At 43.6% G+C, this 21,868-nt stretch overlaps 1 protein-coding gene across 2 annotated transcripts in view; it reads right to left on the bottom strand.

Annotated features, from left to right (window-relative positions):
• Positions 1–17,450, bottom strand: part of LOC125456534 (probable RNA-binding protein 46) — an 83,691-nt gene extending 66,241 nt beyond the window's left edge. For both annotated transcript variants that reach the window (XM_048539744.2, XM_048539735.2), the window contains exon 1: positions 17,242–17,450. The gene's annotated coding sequence lies outside the window, so the exon portion shown is untranslated. The remainder of the gene's footprint in view (positions 1–17,241) is intronic.
• Between the last annotated feature and the right edge of the window lie 4,418 nt (positions 17,451–21,868).

The raw sequence follows: 21,868 nt of genomic DNA, 5'->3' as shown, positions 1-21,868 counted from the left end.
TGCCTTCACAGTCCATTGTCTTGTTGGGGGGGGGGGGGGGGGGGGGGGGAGGAAGAAGATTTCAGCTGATGCCAAACAATTCGTCATGCCGAAGGCTTTGCAATTACTTTATCACTTACAATGCAGTCCTCCAATCTGTAATTGTTAGTTTCTGGATATATATTTAAAAAATAAAACCCTAAAATAGCAAGATCTGTGTTACCAACCTCCCCTTTTAAACCAACCATTCATGGGAAGTAGGCTTGGCTGGCTCAGACTGCATTTATTACCTATCCCTCATCCATTTTCAGGGAGTGGTGGTGAGCCACGTTCTTGAACCAAATCACCTGTAAATACTACATCCATTGTGTTGTTACAGGAAGCAATTTCCAGTATTTTGATCCCATGACAGTGAAAGTGTAACAAATGCGTGGCTTGGCAGGAAATTGCAAGTGGCGGTATTGTGGTCTATCAATTTTTGTTCTTCAGGGGTGCAGAAGTGGAAGTGAAATTATGCTGTATTGAAGAAACAGCTTCCAACAATGTAGGCTCCAGCAAGGTTTTCGGCAAGATGGCAGCAGGGTAAGTCACTCCATTTGGAGATCCACTCTGCTTGCCAGTTCTCTTTCTTTCTTCGTCCTCCCCTTTACTCCCCTCCCATCACTCTACTTGTGTAGTATTCTATGCACCCTCCCGTTCCCATCCCTTCTAACAACCTACTTAAGGAGTTGGGAAGGAGCTGGGTCATGACTGGAAATCACACAGCAGTAGCTGAACATGCAAGTTTTGTCCTGCAGTGACATCTGATCGAGCATGGGCCAGCAAGTCAGCTCGCTGGCAGAGGCATGGTGAAAGCTGGAAAGCCTTGAGCAGGACTGTGGCATTGCAAACGAAAGTTGGATTCTCTTAACAGATTTTCTGGTTTCTGATCTTATTCTAAGTTAACAGGAATGGCGCCATGTATGTCCAGCAAAGGTACACATGTTTCACTGTATTTTTAGATTAGATTACCTACAGTGTGGAAATGGGCCCTTCAGCCCAACAAGTCCACACCGCCCCTTGAAGCATCCCACCCAGACCCATCCCCATAACCCACACACCCCAAACACTACCGGCAGTTTAGCATGGCCGATCCACCTAGCCTGCACATCTTTGGACTGTGGGAGGAAATCGGAGCACCCAGAGGAAACCCACGCAGACACTGGGAGAATATGCAAACTCCACACAGACAGATGTCCGAGGCTGGAATCAAACCCAGGTCCCTGGCGCTGTGAGGCTGCAGTGCTAACCACTGAGCCACTGTGCCGCCCCACTGAATACACGAAGTGATTCAATTTAATTCTTGCCTCGAAACCATCTGCTCCCAGCTGCTTGCTTTCTCTGTTTCATTTTTGCTTCTGCCCTTTATTTTTGGACTTTTATTTTCTTTTATGGCGAGTCGCTCACCAGCACAACAGCAAGAGGGGGCAAAGTATGGAATGGATGTGGGATATGAGACATTGACAGTGAGGACATTCTACCAGTGATCGGAGGCAGCAGCAGCGAGTGCATTCTCCACGTGTTTGGGGTCGGTGGCAGCAGCAGCAGGGTTGTTTTCCCAGGGTCAGGGCTGGTGGTAGCAGAGAGAGGTTTTTCCTCCTGGCATTCAGGGCTGGCAGCAGTGACAGCAAAGCTCTTCCAGCAAGTGGATACAGCAGCAGACCCTTTAAGATAGCGGTGCTGGCAAGGCAACACCTGCACCTAAGCAGGACTCGCAGCCAGATGGCAGCCGAGCCCGAAAACTTGTGGTTGCAGACAAGTGTGGGTTCAGCAGCATTGGTGAAATGGGCCCAGTGATGAAGAGATGGTGCCTAAAATGGGGCGCGTCCTACACTATTGGGTCCTGGCTTCTGAGGCTAGGTGCTGGCATGAGTTGGGGTCAGAAAGACCAATATTTTAAACTTTTTCTAATTTATTCCTATGACCTACAACACTGCACTATTTATTTATTTCTTTCCTAAGAATTTAAATATCTGTCTCTAGGTACTTTTGTATCTAATATAGCACTGTGATGTGGTGACTGTGAACTTTTCATCGTACTGATTTGAGTACATGACTATAAAGTTAAAATAATTCAATTCAAGCTTTGATCTGATTATGCATCTTCCACCTGTGACCAACTACTAGCACTACCTGTTAATGGTGGTAGGAGCAAAGGTGAATATGGTGCTAATTTAGCAGCTGCTTTGACCTTGGCAAATTTGAGTGCTAGTGGAGTTGCACCAATCAGGCAAGTAAAAAATGTCTGTAGTGTAATGGAACACGTGCCTTGTACAAGTGCACAGGCTTTCGCGGGGGTGGGGGTGGGGGTGGAGGAATTGAGTTACTTGCCGCAGAATTCCCAGCCACCGACCTGCTCTTGTAGCTGCAATATTTAGATGTCTGACCCACTTCAGTTTCTGATTTAGTGACATTAATGCCATTGAATGTCTCTTGGAGATATCATTGTCTGACACTGGTGTGGCACGAATGTTGCTTGCCACTTACCAAGCCAGAGTTCATCCATATAGAAGCAGAATACATCAGCACTTGCAAAATCAAAAGTGGTGCTGAACACTGATGAGCATCCTCATTTAATGACCCTACAAAAAACACAAATGGAAAACTCATTGAAGCTGCAATGTACCAGAGGTTAGACATTTGACCGCCAACAACTACATCCAACTTCAAAACACTGGGTACAACTCAAACCAGTGGCAAATTTCTGTTCCTGGTTTCCACTAACTTTGATGCTACACTTGGTCAAATGTTACCTTGACATCAAGCGCACCCTCTCTCACCACATCTATGGACCAACACTTGTAATGAGGTCAGGAGCTGAATAGCATTGGTGAAGCCCACATAGTGCCAATGAGCTAGTGCTGCTTGATAGAATGGTTGATTACGCCATAATTTTGTTGATGATTGAGCAGTAATTCGCTAGGGTGATTTGTCCTGCTTTCTGTGGACAGGATTTACTTGGGCAAATTTCGATACTGCAAAAGGTAGATGCCAGAGTTGTGGGTCTACTTGAGCAACTTAGCTAGGGGTGTAGCATGTTATAGGAAACAAATGTGCAGTGCAATTGCTAGAATGTTTGAATGCTCAGACTTTGCACCATCCAGTGCTTTCAGCTATTCCTGGCTATCAACAGAAGTGAATCAAGTTGGCTAAAGACAGGCATCTATGACAATGGTGACTGTAGAAGGAGGCAAAGATAGGCCATCTCCTCAGCACTCTGTAGCACAGAGAAAATGTCCTTTGGTTCAATCTGTGCTGGTCAAAAAACAATGCTCCTAACTATTCTCATCCCATTTTCCAACATTTGGCCCATAGCCTTGAATGTCCTGGCACTGCAAGTGCACATGTAAATACTAAAATATTTTGAGGGTTTTCTGCCTCTCTACCCTTGCAGAGGATGAGTTCCAGTTTCCCACCACACTCTGGGTGAACAAAACAAATTCCTCACTTCCCCTCTAAACTTTCCATCCATTACCTTAAATTATGCCCTCTGGTCATTGATACCACCACCAAAAGGAAAAAGTTCCTTCCTGTCTGTCCTATCAAAGTCCCTCATTTTGAGATATCTCAATCATGAACCACCGCCCCCCCCCCCCACCCCCCAAAATCTCTGCTGCTGTAACAACTCCAATCTCTCTCCAGGGCTAAAAATCTTTAATACAGGAAACATCTTGCTAAATTTCTTCTGCACACAATCATACTCTTCCTATACTGTGAATTCCAAAATTGTACTAAAACTTTACCATAGCCCAACCAACATTTTATACAACACCAGCATAACCTCCCTGCTCCTAAAACTATGCCATGGCTACTCAAGTCAAGTTACCACATGCTTAACCACAATGTCCCAGTATTGCTACCTCAAGGACTAGTGCTCATACACAACAAGAAACCTCTGACCCTCAGTGATTCAAGGGTCCTACCATCCACATATTCCGTGGTCTTAATTTTCCCACCCAACATGTCCCATATTACCCTTCTCTGATTTACTTCCATTTACTAGTGATCAGCTCATCTGACTTGTCCTTGTGGCTGAAGATGGCTGCAAATATTTCAACTTTGTCTTTACACTGTTCCACTGGACTCCTCCTTCATTTTTAGGGCAGAATTCCTATAGTTCAGATAGAAGCCATTTAGCCCATTGAATCTGCATTGAGGTCTCAACATCCCACCCAGACCCACTACACTGCATTTCCTATGGCTTGGCATAGTATCCAAGGGATACACTATGGGGCAATTTAATATTGCTAATTCACTTAACCTTTGGACTGTGGAAGGAAATGGCAGAGCTCAGTGGAAATGCACGCAGATACAGGGAGAATATTCAAACTCCACACCAGCAATCAAAGGCTGGAATCAAATCCAGGTCCCTGGCACTGAAGCAGCTGTGCTAACCACAGTTGCTGCCTTTGTGGAAGGGCATGATATTTGTGGAGCCTCTACATGCTCTTTCTTTACTGACCTACCAGCATTCACAACTGGACATGGCGGGGCTGCAGAGCTTAGATCTTTTCTGTTGGTTGTGGAATTACTTAGCATGCGGCTACACTCACCTGCTTCCATTGTTTGCACCTGTGTTGTAACTTCATGAGGGTGACACTTCATTTTAGATACTCTCGATCTCACTCCTCATATATCCCCCTAGGCATGTCATCATATCAGGGATGATCCCCTTAAAGGGAAAAGGGGAAATAGGGGAAAACACCAACCAGCTCTGCTGCTGTTTATGTCCCAAAGGCCTCATGTAAGCCCATGTCTTGATTTGCTGGACATGTTTGAAATCTACCCTATTTAGGATGGTAGTAGTGCCCCATTAGTGTAGGGCATTCTCAAAATGAAGACTGAACTTAGTTTCTCCAAAGGCTGGAGAATTGTAGCTACAAGGATAGATTGGGGTGATGTTTCTTGGAAGAAGAAATTGACATTATTGAAGTTTACAAAATAAGGGTTACAGATAATAGATAGAAGGACGCTGTTTCCCTTGGCAGAGAGTTCCAAAAATCAAGTGGCAGAAAAAATTAGAGTGAATGTGAAGAAAAACCAAATTCTTTCAAAAAGTACTTGGATCTGCACCCTAAATGCTGTAAGTTGTAGGGCTATGGGACTTGCACAAGAAGGTGGTTTAGAAAGGGCATCCGTGTATTCTTGGGTCAACATGGGCATGATGGGCTGAATGGCCCCCTTCTGTACCCCATTCTCTGGTTCTCAGTGTCACTATCACAGTTGGAACAAACTACCCAAGATGTTATCAATTACCTCAGTTTCTTAGATGTGGCCCTGCCAATTTGGGCATTTCCAGTACAAACAACCCATTTTGGATTTGGATCCTTTGGGTATTGTACAACCATAACGACACCACACTATCAAAGAGTTAGCTTTCAGTAAGCACTGAGAGACTGATGGTATTTATTTTAATTTCAAAGTTCAGGAATGGGAACAGATACAAAAAGGACTGTTTTGCAGACAATTGACAGCACAGATTGTTCAAACCCATATAACTACGCCACTGTTTGTGTTACATAAACCTTCTACCCTGCATTATCAACATATCTTTGCATTCCTTTTTCACACAGTTCTCCTCAATTTCCTATTAATTGCATTGATGAGTTTCTATTGGCGGCACAGTGGCTCAGTGGTTAGCACTGCTGCCTCACAGCACCAAGGGTCCGGGATTGATTCCAGCCTTGGGTGACTGTCTGTGTGGAGTTTGCACATTCTCCCCGTGTCCGCGTGGGTTTCCTCCGGGTGCTCCGGTTTCCTCCCACATTCCAAAGACGTGTAGGCTAGTTGGATCAGCAATGCTAAATTGCCCATAGTGTTCAGGAGTGTGTGCGTTATAGGGTGATGGGTCCGAGTGGGATGCTTCAAGGGGCGGTGTGGACATCTTGGGCCAAACGGCCTGTTTCCATACCGTAGGGAATCTAATCTAATGTATAATGTCACACATCTAGAATAAAGCAAAGAACTGCAGATGCTGAAGATCTGAAACAAAAACAAAAAACATAGTTCTGAAGAGTCGTCTCTGGACTTGAAGAGTTAATTTTGCTTTCTCTCCACAGAAGCTGTCAGAACTGCTGGGTTTTTACAGCAAATTCTGTTTGATTAGATTATCTTGTTATCTTGAACTTCCTCATAATTCAAACAAACCTCTGAGTTGCCTCTGACTCATCTTTTCCTCCAAAATGCTACAGCCCTACTGTTTTTTTATATCTATTTTGCAATATGGAAACCAGAACTATAACAATTCATAGTACTTGTATGTTGAACAATTACAGTTGATTTTGGCAAGATGAAATCATAGATGTGTTAGGGGGTTTCCAAGCTACACACAAATTGCCAAATGATGCCATTGAAAGTTACCAGTGTTTTCCAAATCAGGGCCAGCTTCAAGATGTACATACCTGGAAAGCAAAAAGCCTTAATTAGGTTCTGTTAGACCATAAGACATAGGAGTGGAAGTAAGGCCATTTGGCCCATCAAGTCCACTCCACCATTTAATCATGGCTGATGGGCATTTCAACACCACTTCCCTGCACTCTCCCCGCAGCCCTTGATTCCTTGTGAGGTCAAGAATTTATCATTCTCTGCCTTGAAGACATTTAACGTTCCGCCCTCCACTGTGCTCCGTAGCAATGAATTCCACAGGCCCACCACTCTGGCTGAAGAAATGTCTCATTTCCGTTTTAAATTTAACCCTTCTAATTCTAAGGCTGTGCCCACGGGTCCTAGTCTCCCCGCCTAACAGAAACAACTTCCCAGCGTCCACCCTTTTTAAGCCATGCATTATCTTGTAAGTTTCTATTAGATCTCCCCTCAACCTTCTAAACTCTAATGAATACAATCCCAGGATCCTCAGCCGTTCATCGTACGTTAAAGCTACCATTCCAGGGATCATCCATGTGAATCTCCGCTGGACATGCTCCAGCACCAGTATGTCCTTCCTGAGGTGTGGAGCCCAAAATTGGACACATTATTCTAAACAGGGCCTAACTAGAGCTTTATAAAGTCTCAGAAGCACATGACTGCTTTTATATTCCAACCCTCGAGATAAACAACAACATTACATTTGTTTTCTTAATCACGGACTCGACCTGCAAGTTAACCTTTAGAGAATCCTGGTCCAACACTCCCAGATCCCTTTGTACTTCTGCTTTATGAATTTTCTCACTGTTTAGAAAATAGTTCATGCCTGTATTCTTTTTGCCAAAGTGCAAAACCTCGCATTTGCTCATGTTGAATTTCAGCCATTTCCTGGACCACTCTCCTAAACTGTCTAAATCTTTCTGCAGCCTCCCCACCTCCTCAGTACTACCTGCCTGTCCACCTATCTTCATATCATTGGCAAACTTCACCAGAATGCCCCCAGTCCCTTCATTCAGATCATTTATATATAAAGTGACCAGCTGCAGCCCCAACATTGAACCCTGCGGGACACCACTTGTTACTGGTTGTCGTTCTGAAAAAGAGCCTTTTATCCAACTCTCTGCCTTCTGTCAGACAGCCAATCCTCAATCCAAGCCAGTAGCTGGCCTCGAACACCAGGGGCCCTCCCTCCTTACTCAGCAGCTGCCCGTGAGGCACCTTATCAAAGTCCTTTTGGAAGTCTAGATAGATAACATCCACTGGGTTTCCCTGGTCTAACCTGTTACCTCCCCTTACTAAATCCATGCTGACTTGTTCTAATCTGACCCTGCACTTCAGGAATTTAGAAATCTCATCCTTAACAATGGATTCTAGAATTTTACCAACAACCAAGGTTAGGCTAATCGTCCTATAATTTTCCATCTTTTGCCTTGATCCTTTCTTAAACAAGGGGGTTACAACAGCAATTTTCCAATCATCTGGGACTCTCCCAGACTCCAGTGACTTTTGAAAGATCACAACTATTTCCTCAGCCACTTCCCTCAGAACTCTAGGATGTAGCTCAAACGGGGCCAGGAGATTTATCAATTTTTAGACCTTTTAGCTTTTCTAGCACTTTCTCTTTTGTAATGCCTACCATACCCAACTCCACCCCGACTCTCCTTAATTGTTGAGATGCGACTCATGTCTTCCACTGTGAAGGCTGATGCAAAGTACTTATTAAGTTCTTCAGCTATTTCCTTATTTCTCATCACTAGCCTTCCAGCATCAATTTGGAGCGGCCCAAAGTCTACTTTTGCCTCTCCTTTGTTTATGTATTGAAAGAAACTTTTACTATAATTTCTAATATTACTAGCTAGCCTACCTTCATATTTGATCCTCTTCTTCTCTGTTATCCTCTGTTTGTTTTTGTAGCCTTCCCAATCTTCTGATTTCCCAGTACTCTTGGCCACTTTATAGGCTCTTTTTCTTTGATACATTTCCTGACTTCCTTTGTCAGCCATGGCTGTCTAATCCCACCCTGGATAATCTCTTTTCTTTGGGATGAACCTCTGTACTGTGTCCTCAGTTACACCCAGAAACTCCTGCCATTGCTGCTCCACTGTATTCCCCGCTAGGCTCTGCTTCCAGTCGATTTTTGTCAACTCCTTTCTCATGCCACTGTAATTACCTTTATTTAACCGTAACACCATTACATCTGGTTTTGCCATCTCTCTTTCAAACTGCAGACTGAACTCTACCATATTATGATCGCAGCCTCCCAACTGTTCCCTTACTGTAAGATCTTTTACAAAATCAGGCTCATTACATAGCACTAAGTCCAGAATAGCCTACTCCCTTGTGGGCTCCATCACAAGCTGTTCCAAAAAGCCATCCTGTAAACATTCCATGAATTTTCTTTCTTTGGATCTACCGGCAACATTATTCACCCAGTCCACCTGCATATCGAAGTCCCCTATGATCACCATGACCTTGCCTTTCTGACATGCCCTATCTATTTCCCAGTGCATCTTGTGCCCTGGTCCTGATCACTGTTAGGAGGTCTGTACATAACTCCCATTATGGTTTTTTTTGCCTTTGTGGTTCCTCAACTCCACCCACACAAACTCCACATCCTCTGACCCTATGACATTCAGTGCCTTAGATTTAATTTCATTCTTAACTAACAAGGCAACCCCACTCCCTCTGTCCACCTCCCTGTCTTTTCGATAAGTTGTAAATCTTTGGATGTTTAACTGCCAGTCCTGAACTCGCTGCAAACCATGAAATGTTTGAACAACTGTGTCCTGAGATATAAACTTTGTTGCTCTCTCCACATCTGCTGCGATACCTACTGATCATATCCTGCATTTCTTACTTTTAACAGTAATCCCATACTTGGGTGCGCCAAGTCATTACACAATGTCATCAACACAAGAAAACTTGATGCAGCAGATATTGGAGCTATTCCATGAATAACAACACAGATACTTGAACTTAGTGTTAACAAGTGTGGAGCTGGAAAAGCACAGCCGGTCAGACAGCATCCAAGGAGCAGGAAAGTCAACATTTGGGCTAAAACCCTTCATCACGAAGTAACAACGGAAGACACCTTGTTTCAAATGTGGGGACTGTTGTGGGTCTTGTTACAGGGCGGTTCTGACAGAAGGCAATTCAGACAGAAACGTAATCAGCACCCAGGTGCTCAGAGGTTAGCAGTTATTACCTTGCAGTCACCCACACACTGACTGGTCCATTTAAAAGAAACTATTCACACATTCATCTCCCAAAATCTAATGGCAACTCCCATGCATTATTCAAGGGAAAAAAAACCCATATCTGTATTTTGAATGGGCAACCCGTCTTATTTTAAAAATGACCCCTTGTTTTAGATTTTCCATAAAAAGAAACATTCTGTCCATGTCGGCCATCATAGCCTTCAGGATCTAGTATTTTTAATCACTCAACTCTTGCAGATACAACTTTAGCAATATCAAACCTTTCCTCATTATACAAATCACCCATTTTGGGTATTAGTATGGTAAATCATCTCTTAACAAAAGTAACACACGTACATCTTTCTTTAAGATTACCAATATTGTATCCTGTATTCCAGATGTGGCCTCACCCATGCACATAACCTCCATACTTCTAAATTCAATACCCGTCGCAAAAAGCAAATCTCTTTGTATTTATCTTTTTAATTAATACTTGCTCAACCTGCACAGTAAGCTTTTACAACTGGTGGACTAGGACAAACATATCCCTCTGCATCTCAGTTCTTCAATCTGTCAACATTTACATAAACGTGTTTCTTATTCTTTTTGCCAAAAATGGACATTTTACATTTTCCCACTACATTTACCAGATCTTGGCTGACGTGACTTAACTTTCTATATCTTTCTGTAGCCTTATTATGTCCAACCCATGATTTACTTTCAATGGTTTTTGTCTACACCATTAGATTTTAATATTCTACTTTGATATGGCACTTTAGATAAGATTCCCTACAGTGTGGAAACAGGCCCTTTGGCCCAACAAGTCCACACCGCCCCTTGGAGCATCCCACCCAAACCCATTGCCCTGTAACCCACACACCCTTCACCACTACGGACAATTTAGCATGGTCGATCCACCTAGCTTGCACATCTTTGGACTGTGGGAGGAAACCAGAGCACCCGGGAGGAAACCCACGCAGACACAGGGAGAATGTGCAAACTGTACACAGACAGTTGCCTGAGGCTGGAATCGAACCCAGGTCCCTGGCGCTATGAGGCTGCAGTGCTAACCACTGAGCCACTGTGTTTCCAGAAGTTTTGTTTGGTGGACAACCTGAGGGCATACAAGCCTCAATTCCCCTATATCATTAAAGCATGCTGCTTCCTCAAAGCTCAAAACAGGTGATTAAAACAGGATTTGTTTAAAAATTCATTTTGTGGGACGTGGATGTCACTGGCTAGCCAGCATTTATTGCTAGTCCCAAGTTGCACTTGAAGGTGGTGATGAGCTGCCTTGAGCCGCTGCAGTCCACCTGCTTTGGTTTGACGCACTACGACAGTAGGGAGGGAATTCAAGGATGTGGACTAACGACAGGTGAGGGAAAGGCAATATATTTCAAAGTCTGGACAGTAAATGGCTCGACGGATATTTGAAGGTGGTAGTGTGGTATTCCTAAATATCTGCTGCCCTTGTCCTTCTAGATGGAAGTGATCGTGGATTTGGAAGGCGCCGAGTATCGTCAATTTCTGCAGTGCACCTTGTAGGCAGCAAGCATTGTATCTACCACTGACACTCAGTAGCAGCAATGCCAATCAAGCAGGCTGCTTTATCCTGGATGGTGTCAAGCTTGAGTGTTGTTGGGGCTGCACTTATCCAGGCATGTGGGCAGTATTCCAATCACATTCCTGACTTGTACCTTGTAGATGGTGGACAGGCTTTCAGGAATCAGGAGGGGACTTGCTTGCTGCAGCAAGTCTCGACTCTGATCTGCTGTTGTAGCCACTGCATTTAAGTGGCAAGTCCAGTTGAGCTTCTGATTAATGAATACCTCCAAGATATTGATAGTGGGGGAATTCAGTGATGGTGACATCAGTGAACATCAAGGAGTGGTGGTTAGATCAGAGCCTGACATTTGTGGCGTGAATGTTACTTGCCAGTTGTCATCCCAAGCCCAGATATTGTCCAGATCTTATTGCATTTGGACATGGACTGCTTCAGCATCTAAGGAGTTGTGAGTGATGCTAAACATTGTGCGATCATCGGCAAACATCCCCATTTCTGACTTTATGATGGACGCAAGGTCATGGATGAAGCAACTGACGATGATGGTTGGGCCTAGGACACGCTCCTGAGGAACTCCCGCCGAGATGTCCTGGAGCTGAGGTGACTGACCAACAGCCATGACTGCGTTCCTATATGCCAGGTACAACTCCATCCACCATAAAGTTTGTCCTTTGATACCCATTAATTCCAGTTTTGCTAGGACTCCTTGAAGCCACATTCTGTCGAGTGCAACCTTGATGTCAAGTATTGTCACCATCATCTCAACTCTGAAATTTAGCTCTTTTGCCCATGTTTGAACCAGGAGCTAACTGGCCCTGGTGGAAACCAAACTGGGCATCACTGAGCAGATTATTGCTGAGCAGCTGCTGTTTGATAGCATTGTTGCTGACATCTTGCATCACTTTCATGACAGTCGACTGATGGGGCAATAATTGGCTGGGCTGGATTTGTCCTGCTTTTTATGCAATGACATACTTGGACAATTGTCCACATTGTCAGGTAGATGGCTTAGCCAGGGGTGCGGCAAGTCTTCGGTACTATTGCTGGAATGTTGTCCGGCCTTTAGCCTTTGCTGTATCCAGTGCCTCCGGCCTTTTCTGGAAATCACGTGGACTGAATCAAATTAACTGAAGATTGGCACCGTAATGCTGGGGACCACTGGAAGAGGCCGAGGTGGATCATCCACTCGGCACTTCTGGCTGAAGATTGCTGCAAAAGCTTCAGCGTTATCCTTTGCACTGATGTGCTGTTCTCTATCATTAAGGGTAGTAAGTTTTGTGAAGCCACCTCTTCCAGAGAGTCATATATTTGTCCCCTACTATTTGTGACTGGATGTGGCAGGACTCCAGAGCTTAAAATGTGATCTGTTTATTGTAGGATTGCTTAGCTGATGCTTGTGTGGTTTGGCATGCAGGCTGTCCTGTTCAGCATCTTCTCCAGGTTGACACCTCATCTCCAGGTATGCCTAGTGCTGCTCCTGGAATTCCCTCCTGCAATCTCCAATGAACCAGGGTTGATCCCCTGGCTTGAACGTAATGGGTGAACAGGGGATACTCCACACCAAGAGATTACACTTGTGCTTAAGTGCCATTCTGCTGCTGTTGATGGCCCACAGCACCTCATGTATACCCAGTCTTGAGTCACTAGATCTATCAAAGTCTGTCCGATTTAGTACGGTGATTGTGCCAGACAACACAATGAAGGTTATTTTCAATTTGGAGGCTTGACTTCATCTTCATACAGACTATGTGGTGGACGTTCTTCCCAATCTGGTCATGGACAGATTCATCTGCAGCTGGCAGACTGGTGAGGATGAGGTCAAGTATGTTTTGCTCTCCTGTTGTTTCCCTCACCACCTGCTGCCATTCCAGTGTAGAGGGTGTGTCCCTTAGAACCCGACCTGCTCTATCAGTAGTACTGTTGCTGAGTATTCTTGGTGTGGACATTGAAATTCCCCCACCCAAAGTACACTTTTTGCCCTTGCCGTCCTCAGTGCCTCCTCTAAGTGTTGTTCAACATGGAGGAGTACTGATTCATCAGTTGACAGAAGATAGTATGTCATAATCAGCCAGAGTTTTGTTGCCCACGTTTAACCCAAAACCTTGAGACTTCATGGGATCTGCAGTCAATGTTAAGGACTCCGAGAGCATCACCCCCCTGACTATATACCACTGTACCGCCACCATTCTGACAGTGAGTCAGGGCATATCCCGAGATGGTGATGGTAGTGTCTGGGACATGGTCTGTAAAAGGTATGATTCAGTGATTACAACTACATTAGTCTGTTGCTTGACTAGTTGGAGAGACACCTCTCCCAATTTTGACATTAGCCCCCAGATGTTTGTGAGGAGGACTTTGTACGGTAGACAGGGCTGTTTCTGCCGTTGTCTTGTCCAGTGCCTCAGTTGATGCTAGGTGATCCATCCAGTTTCATTTCTGAGACTTTACACCAATTGCTACAACTGAATGGCTTGACAGGCCATTTCACAGAGTCAACCACATGCTGTGTGTGTGTAGGGCAGACAGGGTGAGAATGGCAGATTTCTTTCCCATCAGCAAACCTGATGGGTTTTTCTTACAATTGACAACGATTGCACGGTCACCAGTAGATTCTTAATTCCACATTCTTTTCATGGAGTTAAAATTTCACCAGCTGCCATGGCAGGACTCAAACCTGGGTCTCCAGAACATTATTTGGGTCTCTGGATTAATAGGCTAGCGATAATACCATTAGGCCATCACCTCATTCTTCACAAAATAATTCTGCCTCTGCTTGATTACTGTGAACTTATTAAATACATTTAGAGCAGGGCACTTGAATAAGAGGTCCTACTGTGAAGCTTTACACTCACTGGTACTTTCTCAGTCAGGTTACATCTCACTTGCCCTGGACGTGTGTCATAGCATGTTAATTAAAATACACAATTTGCTCCAGTATTACTCCCACTTAGAGGGAAAGGAAAATGTCTGCACAGTTTCCTGGATACTGAAAGCAGTAATACTAGAATTCATCTAAACCAACAATTTCCGACTTTAAACTACATATCATACAGTACCTTAAAGTGTCAGAAAGTCGACAGTTGTTAAGGGTGTTCATGTTCTTTGTCAGAACAAAAGATTTCAGCCTGTTGGGGGTTAATTTCCCATTTTCATTCACAAATAAAACAGTTTTGACTAGTCAATTTAAATATCAACCATGAGTCCATGCACATGGATATAAACTGTGCCAAGGTACAATTTTGCAGAAAAAGCAGGGGAATGAAGACATTATTAAAGTCTTAAACAACTAAAGAGCAATAGGTTGTCTGTTAATCATGTCATGGTTGTTTGTGGGATTACAGTGCACAAACTGACTACCTTAATTTTCTACAAAGTACTTTAACAAGTCAAGGCATGTAAACCTGTGAAACGTATGTGTATTTGGTTTAAAACAAATCGTTACCTCAGCAGTCAGTGCAAGTTACAAACATCATTACTGAGGTTTTCAGAGTTCTGTGAGAATTATGCAGAAGAACCTATAACTAAAATACTTTTTGCTGGCACTATAGTCAAAGTATATTTTGAACAGTCCTTTAATTTCTTGAATTTCACTTTTAATTAGTTCCCTTGATCATCCACTTTAAAGTGGGCAAACTCCAGATCGTTTCACATCATTTCAACTGGCGTTAACAGTTTGCAAATATGTATTTTTTTTCCCCACAAAATAGCAAAAACTGAAACTAAGTCATTCTGGTTTTTCTTTCTTCAGGCCTACTTATTGTTATGATTTAATACCATTGAAGCTGATACAGTACGTCACTATGAACCCTTATGGTACTCTGGTCCTATGATAAGCTTATTGCTCCAACTTTAATGATCCCCGGAAATAGCGATCATAGCATGAAAGAATTTAGTATTCAGATTGAACATGAGAAATCTGGGTTATGAGGAAGGCAAACTGAATTCTGGCCTTTACTTCAAGGCAAGTTGGAGTGCAAGAGTAGAAACATCTTCCTGCAACTACACAACGTGTTCGTTAAACCACATCTGGCTACTGTGAACAATTTTGGTCCCATTATTGATGGAAAGATTTCATTGGAGTTCACTGGAGACAGTTCATAGGAGGCTCACTCAGACGATCTCCAGTATGGAGAGAATTGTCTTATGAACAAAAGCTAAATATGTTGGGATTCTACTCACTAGAATTTAGAAGAATAAGAGTTGATCTCATTGAAGTATACAAGGTGAAGGAGCCTTGACAGAGTAATTGCTGAGAGAGAGTTACCCCCCCACAGGACAGTTGAGGACCAGCAGTCTCTGAATAAAGGGGCCCCCGATTGAAAACTGAGAGAAGAAATTTATTATTTGACTGCTCAGAGTCTTTGGAGAGAGAGGTGTGCAGGCAGAGCATTTGTGTATATTTAAGGCTGAGAGCTTCTTGATCGGTGGATAAATTGAGTGTTATGGGGAAGGGCAGGAAAATGATAAAGTATCAGATCAAACATGTTACTACTGAATGGCAGATTAAAGTTAACAGGCTGAATGACCTACTCCTATTTGTATTTGTGTGGCCAGTCATTTCAATTTTTGATCTCTTATCTGAGTCAACGTAAATATTAGAAGCTTACTGGTTACTCAACTGATATCTGGGATAGAGGGACCAATATATGTTGGAGTTTGGGACAATGGGAAGTAATTATATGGATGGATTCAAAATTCAGGCAGCAGGGGCCAATGTGAACAGGTTGAAGTTAGAATGACAGTTGAAGATACTGCAGTGCATTCACTAGTCAGATTTCTGGATAGCACATTTGGGATGTTGTCACCTCTTAGCTCAAGGAAGCATAGGCAAAGCATTTGAATCTTCAATAACAATAGCCAATATATTCTGAAAGCACAGGAGATAATTCAACATGAACCAAACCTCCAACTTGATGTGTTGCTGTATTGCGACTGTATACAGTCTAAATAAGGACAAAAAAGTTATTTACTGCAGAAAATTTCTAAAAATTTCCAATTTCCAACAGTAATTCAAAATGGTTTCTCTTATTGCTTCAAGTGATCTCACTTACCTCTTGATAAAAGCACACATCCACATCCAGCAAAACATACTAAAACTAGCTAAATGCATGGAATTTCAAAATCAAGAACTGCTTCCATAAATCGTTTTCCAAAAGAAAATGCAAGGCATTTATTGCTGTTGCGTGGTGTTACTGCCTGACAGCACTACCATACTTCTGGTGGGCCTAACACTACTGTGAATTTTAATGACCCGAATATTCTTTCATAAGACTGGCAGTGATCACTTTCCTATGTTTTCCAGTGGTGTTTCTTGGCCACTTGCGATTTGACAGCATGGCCGGTTAAAAAGGTACAAAGGAACACATTGCGTACCGCATGAACTGGTTTCAGTGCGTCAAAATACATATGCTTCCTTGGGGGGGGGGGGGGGAAGATTCCATTTTTTTGTTGTGTCTGAAATCTAATGGCTACCTGATCTGGGTAGTATGCTGACTTTCCAATTAGAGTGCCTCATCATAAAGGAACTGAATGCGAACCCCACCGAATTATCAGCTGTAATCGAGGTACAGAAGTGCGTCGTTTCTCCTTTACTCGACGCCGGCAGAAGCAGACTCCCATATCAAGGCAGCGCATGGGGCTTAGAACCATGGAACGACGCCGTTTCTGAGGTTCTTTTCCAGTTAAACGGTTTTGAGAGTTCAGTTGTACAGCACGCGCCGGCGGGAACCAGCCCCAAACCTTTTATTGATTCACTCGCGCTCGAGACTGGGCAACGGGGTTAAGGCATATATGCGCAAACCTAATCGACTGTTCTCAGAGACCCAAAATTACAGGTTGAGGAATTTACGTCTTCGTACCCCCACCTGAAGGCGGGGCGTGGCGGCTGTTGTTGAACTAAAATTGACGCCAGCCTGGAGCCATCGGTTCACTTTTCCGATGTGTCAACGTCGTCGCGGGAAAAACTGAAAACTAAAAATTTAAAATATTGGACTGGTGCTACACAGCACATCAAAACACAACGAACAGAAGTTATATCCTAGCAGTTGTGCAGTCAGTAATTTATCGATCAGCTCAAAATGAAATTTTAAAAAAACAAACCAAACGAAACGTTATGTGCCGTATCCGTCACCACGTTCTTATTCTTGCCCAACCTGAACTTCTTTACGCGAAAGCTCTGAAAATATCACCGGCTACGTCTTCCAGCCGCGGGCGTTTCCCAGAACAACGCTGGAAAAAACTGCTACTGACGTCATCAACAGACTGTCCCTCCTTACACGAGGCGAGTGAGAAAGGGGAGGGGGGGCAATGTGAAATTGGCGAAATCCAGTTTCCGATTGACAAGCTACTCAACCAATAATAGCTGTGGATTTTCAATTCCCAAGACAGCCAATCGACGGGCGGAATCACGCAGCGCGGTGTTGACTTTTGCGCTTGGGAAGCGAAACGAAGGGCTGTAAACAAGTAATTAGTTAATGGGATGTGGACATGGCTGGCAAGGTACGCATTGTTTGTTTATTGCTGTTGAACTGAGTGACTTGCTCGGCCGCTGTAGAGGCCAGTTATAGGTCATTAAACTGTTGTGGGCCTGGAGTTATATGTAGGCCAGGGTGGACAAGGATTCCAATCCTAAAAGGACGTTAGTGAACCACATGGGTTTTTAGGACAAGGATAATAGATTCATGGTCACCATTCCTCAGACTAGCTTTCATCTGCTGAGTTTAACAATTGAATTTAAATTCCATGAGCTGACTTGGGATTTCAATCCATGTCTCCACTGCATTAACGTTGATTGAGGTCCAGTCACATTACCACGACACCATCATCTCCTCTCACTGAGAAATAAACAAAAAAGAGAGCACACAGTAACAGGAAAGGGTCAATGATTGTTATTCTGAAATGATTGAGAGATTAAATTTGATTATAGACATTTTGTTGAAAATCTAGTGCATAATTATTTTTCCTGGGCACTGGTAGCTTAGCATGTAAAACGTGCAGGTAGGTGAGGCCATTGTTTTGGTCGCTGAGCTGGCTTGTTTTTGTTCAGATGTTTTGTCACCATGCTAAGTGACATCATCAGTGGAGCCTCTGATGAACTGATTTTCCAAGCAGAGCAGAACAACATAGTTTCATCAGCGGCTCCACTGATGTCACCTAGCATGATGACAAAATGTCTGAACAAAAACAATCCAGCTCAGTGAACAAGTCAACAACCTCATCCACAAACCAAGCCACAGATCTTTGAAATACTTTAAATGTGCTAGTAGAATTAGCATTGTCCTTAGCTGTTGGAGGGCTGCATTGTTCTTCAAAAGGGTCTGGGACCTTTTGTCACTATTCAGTTAGATCCTAGCTGACCTACACTTCAGTTCTGAGACCTGGATGTTTGATCAATAATAGTGACTAACAACTGTTGGTGCTTCTTACTATTATTATTCCTCTAAAACTGACAGCATTTATGTAATATGCGTTTACATGCAGTAGCTGCTGCCACTTAAGGGGTAGCCCTCAATTTATCTAGAATCAGACTCACAAAGGCACAGATTGAGGAAATTCAAACGATAAAGTTCATGACGGTATCACAAACTAGTCAGTTTTCTTCCCTAGCTTTAAATCGGTAGCCCTTAAAGTCTATTTTCAAGTACCCACTTAATTTCTTTTCATAATTATTCATCACCATTTTTACCATCATGGAGACTGCACCGACCTGTGAGGATGGGTGGAGCTGGAGAAGGTAGTTGGGATGGTGATAGGTGAATGCAGGTGGAGGGTGGTGGGGATTGGCAGTGGGCTGCGTGGGATGGATAGGTAGGGCAGAAGATAGAATGGTTGTGTCAGGTCAAGGAGATGGGGATGGGAGGGAGGGTTGGACATGGGATGAGATCAGGATTGGGGAGATTTTAAAACTGGTGAATTGTATGTTTAGGCCATCGGTGGAATATGAGGCGTTACACATCCAGTTTGTAGTGTCATTGTGACACTTGAGGAGACCCAGGATGAACATGTCACCCAGGGAGAAGTTAAACTGATTGGTGACCGGAAGATTTTACCGCTTGTTGTGTACAGAGCGCAGATGCTGTATGAAACGGTCTCCGAGTCTATATTTGGTCTCACCAACGTAGAGGAGGCCACATCAAGAGAAACGGATGCAGTAGATTTTGGCGGATGTACAGATGAACCCCTGTCTGATATGAAAGGTTTGCTTTGGGCCTTAAATGAGGTGAGGGGGGAGGTGTAGGAGACCAAGTCAACAATCTAATCCACAACATAAGCCATGGATATTTGCCAATGCCCATCCATCTTCAATCCCACCTTTCTGCTCCACCCATCCCACTGACCAATCCCCACCACCCCCTACCTGCGCTCACCTATCACCTACGTGCTACCTACCTTCCTCAGTCCCAACCCTCCTCTCTATTTATTTCCCAGCTCCCTTACCCCCTCCCCATTTCTGAAGAAGGGTTCTGACCCGAAATGTCGACTTTCCTACTCCTCTAATGCTGCCCGGCCTCATGTGTTCCTCCAGCTCCACAATGTATTGTCACTGTCTCCAGCATCTGCAGTTCTTGTTATCTCAAAATGGGACTAACTTTCTTTACGTACCTTCGTTAAAATTGTCAAAATCTTATATACCTCTAACATTGTTTCTTGTACCGTCTAAAACATAGAAATGTGCTTTTCAGCCCATCAAGTCTGTGCCAGTCAAAATGAACAGCTAGCTGTTCTAATCACATTTTCCAGCACAAGGCTCATAGCCTTGTATACCTTTGCATTGCAAGTGCACATCTAAATGCTCCTTAAATGTTGAGGGTTTCTGCCTCTACCATTCTTAAAGGCAGTGAGTTGCAGATTCCTGTAACCCTCTGGGTGGAAATGTGTTGCCATACAACCCTTCTAAACCTCCTGCCATTTATCTTAAATCTATACTCCTGATCATTGGTCCTTCGCCAAGTGGAAATGTTTCTTTCAATCTACCCTGTTGTGTCCATCATTGTTTTATACATCTGAACCATGTACTCCCTCAGTGTCCCTGTTGTAAGGAAAACAATCCTTGTCTATCCAAATGTGTCTTCACAATTAAACCTCTCAAATATCCTCTCCAATCACATCCCTCCTATAATATGCATTCCAGATCTGCATACATTACTCCACCTGTTGTCTAAACCACATTTTGTACATGTCAGCATCACCTCCCTGTCCTTAAACACAATGACAGACCTAACAAAGGCAAGTATTCTGATGATTATGACAAGGTTAGCAAGTGAATCTCAGAGGATGAATTCCCTGATTGGAGCTGTTATTCTGGTCCAGTTAGGAGCCCTGGCTCACAGATATAAACTTGAATTTCAGCAGCTCTCTTTAGACTGAGGAAGCTGGATGTGGGTCAAGGATATTCCAGTGTAAATAAAGGGTGACTTGGTGATTTTTTTTGATTTAAAAAAAACTTTATTCATAGAATCAAAAAATAAACATATTTACACACCTACCCAGTCATGTTACCCGCTCCAGGTTATGCTGGGGGCATGTACACCAACTAAAAGAAAAAGGCAAAAAACAAAAGAAAACCCCAGCGGTCAATCTCCCTGCACAGTCCCCGTTGGCCCCCTGACAAGTTGGGGAAGGCGCCAGCTGGGCCCAGTTGCCGAGTAGGGCCCCTTTTTCTATTCTGGCTGAGGGGTCTCATATGGTGGTCTTTCCCCATTGCGCCTTGGCGGCTGCTGCCCCAAGCTTTAGCGCGTCCCTCAGCATGTAGTCCTGGACTTTGGAGTGGCCCTGTCTGCCACACTCATTCGAGGTTACTTCATAAAGGGTGATTTGGTGATGGGATACTGGCCTCTGTGCAGTTATTTTAGTAGTGACGAAAAAAAAATGAAGGTACTGAAAAAAATGTCTTGCAACAACCACCTTTGAGTGCGGGTAAGTGTTTCTGGCATTATGCTGCTATTTGGGAAACTTGACTTGTTCTATCCTGCTGTTGATGTCATTATGTGGAAAAAAGTGCATTTCTTTTTCTGGGCAAATGATGTTGGGGTAGCTGAAAAGCAATGAGTAATTCTCCTGACAACTTGTAGGCTTGGCTTGCGGCTTTTTTGGTTAATAGGAGCCTAACTTCCCCTGAAGTACAAGATTCTAAAATCTTTCAATAGTTGATGGATATAGCGAAGGAACATAACTAGCCTAAGCCTCCTCTAATTTTGAGATGCTTGGTTTGCCTTGGCAACTTGAGGACCAAAGGAAAATGTATTGGGATTTCTTTTGAGGTTAAGATGAATGGCAGAGGCATGTGACTTAGGTTTAACCTTTAATGAGATGCTCAGAGACTGTTTGTTTGATATGTGGAGTTAATGATGTAAAAACACAAAAGCACCTAGCAGCTGAAGCCCAAATGGACTTCAGACAGGTACTATGGCTGGATTTGTCGTTGGAAAATGCAGCAGTGGGACATATGAATTGCAGGGTATTCTGATGGAAGTGGACATCCTCACCAACTTGGCTGAGGTTGGAGAACACCAGCTGGGTGAAGACAGTTGTGTAGGCTCGCTCACTCAAGACACAGAGGGTCTCTTGGTCAGCCCACAGCAACACCCCAAAATTGAGCCAAGCTGTGGCCAAACAGTTAAATTTTCTTCAGGATCCTAGCTGGCAAATCATTGTAGTTGCTTCTGGTATGTAGACTCAAGACTGCAAAAGAGATCCACCAGAGCTAAATTGACTAAGACAATTCATA

Source organism: Stegostoma tigrinum, chromosome 1 (assembly GCF_030684315.1).
Source record: "Stegostoma tigrinum isolate sSteTig4 chromosome 1, sSteTig4.hap1, whole genome shotgun sequence".
Lineage (NCBI taxonomy): Eukaryota > Metazoa > Chordata > Chondrichthyes > Orectolobiformes > Stegostomatidae > Stegostoma > Stegostoma tigrinum.
This window is presented reverse-complemented; position numbering and strand designations above follow the sequence as displayed.